This window comes from Aristolochia californica, unplaced genomic scaffold (genome assembly GCF_029961685.1).
Source record: "Aristolochia californica isolate CCGP_79_NKW_82.1479 unplaced genomic scaffold, dmAriCali1.0.hap1 SCAF_9, whole genome shotgun sequence".
NCBI classification, from domain to species: domain Eukaryota; kingdom Viridiplantae; phylum Streptophyta; class Magnoliopsida; order Piperales; family Aristolochiaceae; genus Aristolochia; species Aristolochia californica.
The window spans coordinates 9,948,313-9,958,777 of record NW_027182290.1 but is presented as its reverse complement, the minus strand read 5'-3'; the positions used below and the strand labels follow the sequence as shown (position 1 = coordinate 9,958,777).

Genomic DNA, 10,465 nt, shown 5'->3' with positions numbered 1-10,465 from the left:
TGTAATTTGAATAATTCCTTCCAAAAGATACTGGTAAAAATGGCATCCCTGTCACTGATAATGGATGTGGGAATTCCATGTAATCGGACAATGTGGTCCATAAATAATGAGCGACCTGAGCAGCAGTATATGGATGCGCCAAAGCAATGAAGTGACCATATTTTGAAAAACGATCAACCACAACGAATATCACTGATTTATCGGATGAAGTGGGAAGGCCATCAATGAAGTCCATTGAAATGTCGGACCAGATTTGAGACGGTAGTTGCAGAGGTTGTAGTAGGCCGGCAGGACTAAAAGATTCGGCTTTGTTTCGTTGACAAATCTGACAAGCAACTACATAATCAGCAATCGTGCTCTTCATGTCCTTCCAATAAAATTCCCGACTGATTCGAAAATATGTTTTCTGTCGACCCTCATGTGTGCTCTCATGGATAGAAGACAGGATGGTGGGAAGAAGTGGGGACGTAAGATGCATAAAAATCTTGTTTTTGTAGAGTATAAGATGATCTTGAATCGTCCAAAGATGAGTTGATGTCCCCTGCTGAATATCCTGATATAATGAAATAAGTTCCGAATATTGATGTGTTTCCTCACGAATAGAATCCAGTAAAAGTGAACATGGGTTGCTGATAGCATAAACGTGTGTGTCTGGGATGTCCCGACGTGACAAAGCATCAGCCCTCAAATTCAAACTACCTGGCTTATATTGAACAATAAAATCAAAGCCCATGAGTTTAGTTAACCAATGTTGTTGTGGTGATGTGGTGAGGCGTTGTTCAAGAAGATACTTGAGGCTGCAATGATCTATCCGAATGAGAAATGGTCGTCCCCATTGATAAGGTCGCCAATGTTGGACAACCTTGGCTAACCCAATTAGTTCCCTATCATGTGCAGCTAATTTGTGGTGGTGTTGTCCCAACTGGCGGCTGAAATAAGCAATGGGGTGTCCCAATTGTTGTAACACTGCCCCTATACTCCCCCGGATGCATCACATTCCACCACAAAGTCTTCATCAAAATCTGGTAATTGTAGTACAGGCGTTGAGGCTAAGGCCTCCTTTAACAGCTGAAAGGCTTGATCCGTTGAAGAAGACCAGTTGAATGCAATGTTTTTTGAGAAGGTTGTTGAGTGGTGCTGCTATCTGGCCATAAGATTGGATAAATTTTCTGTAATATCCCGCTAGGCCCAAAAATCCCCTTAATGTTGTGAGGGAGGTGGGAGGCGACCAATCTGTTACTGCTTGTATCTTGCTCTGGTCAACTTTCACGCCCACAGCTGATATAACGTAGCCCAAATATGCAACTTCGTAGGTGCCCATAGAACATTTCAATTTATTCAAAACCAAATGATGAGAGCGTAGAATGGTAAATACCTAATGGAGGTATTGGAGATGTTCGATCCAATTTTTGCTATAGACCAAGATGTCATCAAAAAATACTAACACATAGTTGTGCAGAAGCGAGGAAAATACCTCATTCATGAGGGCCTGAAAGGTGGAGGGTGCATTGGAGAGACCGAAGGGCATGACGAGGAACTCGAAATGACCATGGTGCGTGCGGAACGCAATCTTCTCCACATCTACTGGGTGAACTCTAATTTGATGATAGTCCGATTTCAAATCTAACTTGGTAAAAATCATAGCACCATGTAACTCATCCAGCAACTCATCCACCACTAGAATGGGGAACTTGTCTTTAATTGTCTTCAAATTAAGTTGCCTATAGTTGGCACAAAAACTCCATGATTTATCCTTTTTACGTACTAATAAAACAGGTGAGGAGAAGGGAGACCGACTGGGCTGGATCATTCCCTGAGCGAGCATATTCATGCACTGTCTTTCTATTTCTCAATCCTTGCATCTAGCCCCTCTCGGGCGCCTAGAGTTAAAGACAGAAATCGGATTAAAATACCAAAATCCAACCTCAATTATAATCTTACCCTAATTAGCTAATTTAATCAAATATCAAGAAAAAAATCTTAAATAAACCTTAATTATCAAATCAGATTCAATTAACATTCAAAACCTAAGTTCAAAGTATATGAAAAATTAAATTCAATAATGATGAATTACTCCCCTTCTTCCTCCTCTCGCTCGGGCAGCAACTCGTTCTCACGGGTGCTGCAATTTTCGGAAATTGGTGGCGTCGGGTAGCAATAGTGAGTGGCCGGAGGTAGAGACGACGGTTAGAAGCCGACGGACGGAGGTAACGTCCGGCGAAGAGCGAAACAGAGCTGACGTTCTCCAACCAGCTCTCTCGAGTCTCTGTTGGAGTCGGAATAGCTCCGGGACTGGTCGGAAATACATAATCGATGCCGGAGGATGGTCGGAAAGAAGAAGTGGCACCGGAGAAGCCCTCTCGGATCCCCTCCCAGCCTGGCAAGCAAAAAATAGCACTATCGAAATCACCTCGATGGAGACTCTCTCGAGCTCTCCTTGGGATTGTTCTCGGTTGCTGGACGGCGGTGGACGACGGTGGCGCGGCGAAAGGTATTGGCCCGGCGAACGGCGGTGGGGAACTCCTCTCGGATCCTCCCCTGTTTCGGTCGACGGTGCTCCTTTGTTTTTCGATACTCTGTTTCTCCTTATCTTCATGCTGCCTCCTCTCCTTCGTTCGACGCTTTCCTCCTTTAAATATGATTTTTCTTATTTTAAAACAATTTGCCCTAGAAATTACCTCCATTTCACTAAGGGAATTTTGGTAAATATCTTCTTCTCCACCCAAATTCTCCTGAAATTCCATAATTGAATCTATAAAAAGCATTTCAGGAAGAAATAAGACTAAAAAAATAATGAAATATGATTCAGGAGAGAGAAATATGCAATATCGACAGTGATTAATGCCAAATTCAATAAATGCTCATTTCATTTGAAAACCGATAAGTAACCACCTATAACACAATTATAAAGGTTATTCTATTATAATTAACCTAGTTCTCATGTCAGAATATGGCATCTATCACACCCCCAAACCTAAATCTTTGCTAGTCCCTAGCAAAACAACAATCGAACCAAAATTAAGCCTAGGAAAACAAAATGCCACTTTCGTAGAGAGCACGATTGCATTTAGCGCATGCAACAAGCCGTTAAACCCCTACTCTGCAGTAGTGGACGAGTTATGTCTCATGAGGGTTTGCATGGAATTTACCCACAAAATTCATCTAAATCAATAATATAAAAAGAAAAACTGAAGAACATTTACTCCTCATTAGCATATGACTAACACTTAGTATCATAAAATATCTAAAAATCATATGACATCTTGCGAAATTTGAAAACCTGTGTAAAATATAGCCTATTATCAATCCAAATACACTCATTGTTACTCCACTTGAACCAGTGTGACCCATAAGCTATTACTTCAACAGAACAAAGAGGCAAAAAATAACAATAAAATCCTGGTCACATCACAATTAAGAGAAAATAGTAGAGTAAGCCTGTTGTCTAACAATCTCACAGAAGAAATATACCAATTTCAGTCTTGACTTGCAACTTCTTTCAAATTACAATTCATCATCAAAGTTAAGGAAACTCATTGCTTCCAGATTTAAAACCATTTTACGCTATTACCAGCGCACTTTTGCTATTACCAGCGTCATATTTTTTGTTTCATTGAATACTTTTGGTATTACCACCATTTTGTATTCGTCTTCACTGCACATGCACTTATTTTTAAGTAACCGACTGTTCCGGTGCATGTCCCTGGGTTTACCCAGGCTGTTTCTGATGTTATCTATCTTTTGCAAGCAAGAGCATTTCCATTTGCATTCATACAATACAACAAAGAATTTCACTGAGGTATAAAAAAGATTGAGTTCAAACAGGCATACAAGACTATTCAGACTAACATAGATCAACACTAGATTTACATGTTCTCTTTTGCAACTAAGTTCCAAGTCTAATGCAATAGTAGGTTATCCCACTGAATTCTCATGAATCACAATAAATGATATCAGATTTCTAATAGGCATATTCTACACAAATTTACGAAAATTTTTGAAAAACATTTGAGCAACTTATTTTAACTCTACTAATGTTAACCACATACTAAGAGGAGTAATTTGAAAACCACGAACAAAAATCGAACGAAAATTATTGCTAAGACATAAAAGAGTCGTTCCCCCCCCCCCCCCCCCCCCCCCCCCCAAACCTAAACCTGACATTGTCCTCAATGGCGAAAAGTTAAAACACTATAACGACTACAAAAAAAAAAAAAAAAAGACCCCCAGGAATGATACATAGTCTCCCTCGAAGGAGGTTTACTCGTATCAGCCGTACCCGTAGGTAATCATCCGTAGATGAAACCGCTATCCCACATCACACTTTGAAGAAATCTCCGTGTGACTGGCCACTGAAGGCAGTAGGAATCACGCGCTGAACACAAGTCCTTAAGTTACTCACCATAAGGTTTTCATTCAATACTTCAAGATCGAACTGGTCAATCCTAGAATGGTTGTTTGAGTACAGACCTCTCAAACTAGGGACCAAAAGTCTGGTCATCGACTACCGGAACCATTTATGCTCTCAGCCGGCAAGAGAGTATGAATAAACCAAAAAATAAAAAAATAAAAAAATAAAAATAAAACTGTAATTTACAAAGGGATAGAAATGTGGGGATTGCCCACAATGTGCTAAGTTTATAGTCGTAAGCAAGACTCTGACGCATTCAAGATGAAATGACAGGTTCCTCCAAGAAAATCACCATCACTTCCTCCGGTGTGGGGATATTCTCAAGATACGGTTTGAGCCTCTGACCGTTAACTTTGAAGATCGACCCGTCTCCGTAATTGCGGATCTCAATAGCGCCATGAGGAAACACCTGTGTAACTCCAAATGGACCGGACCACCTGGATCTTAGCTTCCCTGGAAACAAATGCAATCGTGAGTTATAAAGTAAGACATTCTGCCCAACAGTAAAAGACTTGCGAAAAATAGATTTATCATGTAAAAGCTTTGTTCGCTCCTTATACAGTTTGGCATTCTCATAAGCATCATGACGTATCTCCTCCAACTCATTCAATTGCAACTTTCTCTCCTCACCAGCTTGAGTTAAATCAAAATTTAAAGCCTTAATGGCCCAATAAGCTCTATGCTCAAGCTCAACAGGTAGATGACATGCTTTGCCGAACACTAGGCGAAATGGAGACATCCCAATCGGAGTCTTATAAGCGGTTCGATAGGCCCATAAAGCATCGTCCAATCGAGTGGACCAATCTTTCCTATCAAAGTGAACCGACTTCTCCAAAATCCGTTTGATCTCCCTATTAGAGATTTCCACTTGACCACAAGTTTGCGGGTGGTACGGAGTGGACACCCGATGAGTGATGGAATATTTCTTCAATAAGGTCTCAAATGCTCTGTTAAAAAAATGAGATCCCCCATCACTGATGATCTCTCTCGGGATACCAAACCGATTAAAGCTATGTTCTTTTAAAAACTTTACCACCACTTTGTGATCATTTGTCTTACATGATATAGCTTCAATCCATTTAGAGACATATTCAACAGCAACAAGAATGTATTGATAGCCGAACGAGACAGGAAAGGACCCATGAAGTCAATACCCCACACATCAAACAATTCAACAATAAGAATGGGGTTAAGAGGCATCATGTTCTTCCTAGACAAACAACCAATTCGTTGGCATTTATCACACACCTGACAAAACTCATGGGCATCTCTAAATAATGAAGGCCAATAGAAACCACATTGCAAGACTTTAGCCGCGGTCTTTCTAGCACCAAAATGTCCACCACATGCGTGGGAATGACAAAATTCAAGAATGTTGGCAAAGTCTTGCTCATGTACACAACGCCTAATGACTTGGTCAGAACACACCTTGAACAAATAAGGGTCATCCCAAAAAAAAAGTTTGACTTGGGAAAAGAATTTCAACCTATCTTGTTTACTCCAATAATCAGGAATCTTATGAGTTACAAGATAGTTGACTATGTCAGCAAACCAAGGCAACTGGGATACTTGGAGAAGTTGTTCATCAGGGAAGGAATCATTTAAAGGAAGGAATCCTTCCTGAGGTACTACACAGATCCTAGATAGATGATTAGCAACAACATTCTCACAACCCTTCTTATCTCGAATCTCAAGGTCAAATTCTTGCAATTGCAAGATCCATCTAATCAAGCGAGGTTTAGTGTCCTTGATGGATAATAAGTACTTCAAAGCAGAATGATCAGTGAACACTATAACCTTTGACCCTAACAGATATGATCTGAATTTGTTCAAGGCAAACACAACAGCTAGCAACTCCTTCTCAGTGGTAGTATAATTCAATTGAGCATCATGAAGAGTTCGGCTAGCATATTGAATGACACAGGGCATTTTATCCGTCTTTTGCCCCAAAACAGCCCCCAATGCATAGTCAGAGGCATCACACATCAACTCAAAAGGCAAAGACCAAATAGGGGGTTGGACAATGGGTGCAGTGGACAAACATTTCTTCAGTGTTTCAAATTCATGAATACAGGCATCATCAAAGGCGAAAGCAACATCTTGAGCAAGTAAATTCGTCAAAGGACGAGAAATTTTGCTAAAGTCTTTAATGAAACGCCTATAGAACCCAGCATGGCCAAGGAAAGAATGCACCCCCTTCACAGAAGTAGGTGGTGGCAGATTGGCAATTAGGTCAACCTTGGCTTTGTCCACTTCTACACCCCGCTCAGACACTACATGTCCTAAAACAATTCCTTCTTTCACCATGAAGTGGCATTTTTCCCAATTCAAGACTAAATTGGACTTAATGCAACGGGACAATACGAGTGAAAGATTGTGCAGACATGTATCAAAACTAGAGCCAAACACAGAAAAGTCATCCATAAAGACCTCTAAAAATTCACCAATCATGTCAGAAAAGATACTCATCATGCATCGTTGGAAAGTGGTTGGCGCATTGCATAAACCAAAAGGCATGCGTCTGTAAGCATAGGTGCCAAACGGACACGTGAATGTGGTCTTTTCCTGGTCTTCTGGAGCAATGGGAATTTGATTGTAGCCAGAGTATCCATCTAAGAAGGAATAAAAATTGTGGCCGGCCAATCGCTCTAGTACCTGATCAATGAAAGGTAGTGGGAAGTGATCCTTCCTAGTGGCGGAATTAAGTTTTCTATAGTCAATGCAGACACGCCACTTGGTGGTAGTTCTTGTGGGAATCAATTCACCACTCTCATTTTTCATTATCGTTATCCCCCCTTTCTTAGGGACAACTTGAATTGGACTCACCCAGGTGCTATCAGAAATAGGGTAAATGATTCCTGTCACAAGCAACCTGATGACTTCTTCTCTCACAACCTCCAGCATATGGGGATTTAACCTACGTTGCATCTCACGTGAGGCTTTAGTCCCCTCCTCCAAATGAATACAATGCATGCATATGGAGGGGCTAATCCCTTTTAAGGCATCAAGAGTCCACCCCAATGCCTCTCTGTGTGCTTGTAAAACTTCAATCAATTGTTCCTCCTGCTCAGTACTCAAATAAGAGGAAATAATGACTGGTAATGAGTTCATGGGTCCCAAGAACGCATACTTCAATGTGGGAGGGAGTGGCTTAAGGTCTAGCTTGGAAGTTTCAAGAGGTTTGTCCAAGTCAAGAGGAAGATCCTGTGGATGTTCAGTTGTGATAACCTCATAAGCTTCCTCCAACAGAGGTACAGAATTGAGTAAAGAATTAACCTCTCGGAAATATGTTTCCACATAAAAATAGTCCATGTCTAAAGATGTTATGCAAGACTCAAAAGATTCAAGAGTGGATTCGTTATCAAGCATAACAGTTTCTATATTAAATGCAGGACTCAGATCATCAGACTCAAGTGGGTCGTGCCCGGCATTAAATACATTCAATGAGACCTTAAAATTTCCAAAAGACAACTCCAACTCACCACTTTTACAATGAATGATAGCATTAGATGTGGCTAAGAAGGGACGTCCTAGGATGACAGGAATTTGGTTGGTCACATCGACTACTGATTCTGTATCAAGAACAATGAAATCAACCGGGAACAGAAATTTGTCCACTTTTATCAAAACATCTTCAACTATTCCTCATGGTATCTTGACAGAATGGTCAGCTAGTTGAAGTGTGATGGGAGTAGGCTTCAATTCCCCCAAACCTAATTGCTGGTACACAAAGAAAGGAAGCAAATTCACACTTGCCCCTAAGTTAAGAAGAGCTCTCTGGATGGTATGTTCACCAATGACACATGAAATTGTGGGACATCCAGGATCTTTAACTTTAGGAGGAGTGTTATGCTTCAAAATTGAGCTTACATTCTCAGTAAGAAAGACCTTTTTGTTAACATGTTGTTTTCTCTTCTATGTACAAAGGTCTTTCAAAAATCGTGCATAGGCAGGCACTTGCCTAATAGCATCAAGAAGTGGAATGTTAATGTGAACCTTACTAAACAGTTCCAACGTTTCATGCATGCTATCTCCTTTCCTAGGTGGGCCCGATAACCTCTGCGGATAAGGAGCTAATGGGACTTGGTTAGGGATCTGCTTGGCTGTTGGTGGAGAACTTGGAGGTTCTTCACTCAATGATGTGTCCCTTGTCATCCTTTGACTCCTTAGACTTAGTGGTCCCTACCCCATTGTTCAACTCACGACCACTCCTAAGGGTGGTTATGGCTTTGGCTTGCTCATGGTGGGGTTTGGAACTCAACTCACTCTCATGTGTGCTTTTGGGGTTAGGAATGGTTTGACTCGGGAGTCTATTTTTTGCTTGTTCACTCTCATGTGGCTGGCCAACTGACTCACTTCCATTTCAAGTTTAGCAATGGAGGATTGTGTATTCTGCATGAATAATTGAAGTGTATCCTCAAGTGAAGGTTTTTGTGGAATCAATGGTTGTTGAGTGAAGTGTGGGCCCGCAGCTTGGGGTTGAGTAAACCCTGGAGGTCCCCCAACCTGTGGGCCCTTAGACCATGAGAAATTTGGGTGCCTAGCCCAACCCGGATTATATGTTTCTGAAAAAGGATCGTTCCGGTTCGGTCTATGAAAATTCTGGACTGCATTCAAGTCCTCAATGAGCTCTGGGTAGGATGAACTAGATGGACACATTTGTGTGGGATGAGATGAACCAGAGCATATGGCAAAGACAGTAGATGGGTTAGGAGAAGGTGAACTCTCGGACACCATAAAGGCATCAATTTTTCTAGTCAACCCTTCAATCTTGGCCATGAGCATGGGTGTTTCACTAACCTCGTAAAGACCCCCTCTTTTGGCTTCGTGGGATCTCCTATCAACATTAAATGATGAACCCCATTGCTGAGATTGATCACTCAACGTTTCAAAGAAGTCCCACGCCTCACTAGCACTCTTACCCATCAAACTCCCACCACTAGTTGCATCTACCATGGATCTAACCTGAGGTGTAAGACCTTGATAAAAGTATTGCACTAAATGCCATTTCTCAAACCCATGATGCGGACACCTACGGATCAAATCCTTCCATTTCTCCCAAGCCTCATAAAAGTGTTCACCCTCCTGCTGCATAAAGTTGGAGATTTCTCTCCTGAGGGCTGTAGTTCTCTGAATGGGAAAGTACTTGGACAAAAATTTCGTGACTAATGTGTCCCATGAAGTAATGCTGCCCACCTCTAAGGAATTAAGCCAAGACTTGGCCTTATCCTTAAGTGAAAATGGAAAAAGTCTTAACCGGATAGAGTCATCTGAGAAATTCTGGAATTTAAAAGTTGCACAAATATCTAAGAATTCCTTGATGTGGTAATATGGGTCCTCCTTCTCCAACCCATAGAATGTAGGGAGGAGTTGGATCACACCCGGTTTCAACTCATAACTGGCGGCAGTAGTGGGTGGCAATATAACGCAAGAAGGTGATGTGAAGTGGGATGGGATAGAATAATCCCTCAAGGCTCTACGGTCACTTGCTGCAGGTAACTGTAATGGTTCGCCCTGATTGGCCATGGTAGCTCCTAACTTGACTTCAGGTGTTTTCCTACAAATATGTTCTACCTCTTCAACAAAGGGAGCTAATGGTCCACCTAGGGAGCGGCGCCCATGCATAAAAACACAAAAAGAAACAAAATAAACTATCAAATTAAGCTAACAAACTCGCTACTAAAAATATGAACTAACTAGAAGAAATAAAAATAATTCCAAATAAAATAAAAATAAAAATAAAAATAAAAATAAAATAAAAATAGAATAAAAATAAAATAAAAATAAAAAAAATCTAACCTAAGACTATGGAGAACAAAGAAATACACTTAATACGTGCCTCCCTGGCAACGGCGCCAAAAACTTGATGTAAAATTTAGTTACATCGGCTTTAATACCTCGCAAGCGTACGAATCGTTCATGTAATTTAGCGGTAAGCGAGGGTCATATCCACAAGGAGGATTGAATTTTGTGTATTCTTCAGTCAACTAGCCTAACCAAATATGATGAATTAATCTGAACTAAACACTAATTATATCCTAAATTATCAAACAA

The 10,465-nt window shown here is 40.9% G+C and overlaps 1 non-coding gene across 1 annotated transcript; it reads left to right on the top strand.

The window, feature by feature from the left end:
• The first annotated feature begins 9,425 nt into the window (after positions 1-9,425).
• LOC137942253 (small nucleolar RNA R71) lies at positions 9,426-9,532 on the top strand. The gene has a single exon (XR_011110499.1). It is a non-coding gene; the product is annotated as a small nucleolar RNA R71 (small nucleolar RNA).
• Positions 9,533-10,465: the final 933 nt, after the last annotated feature.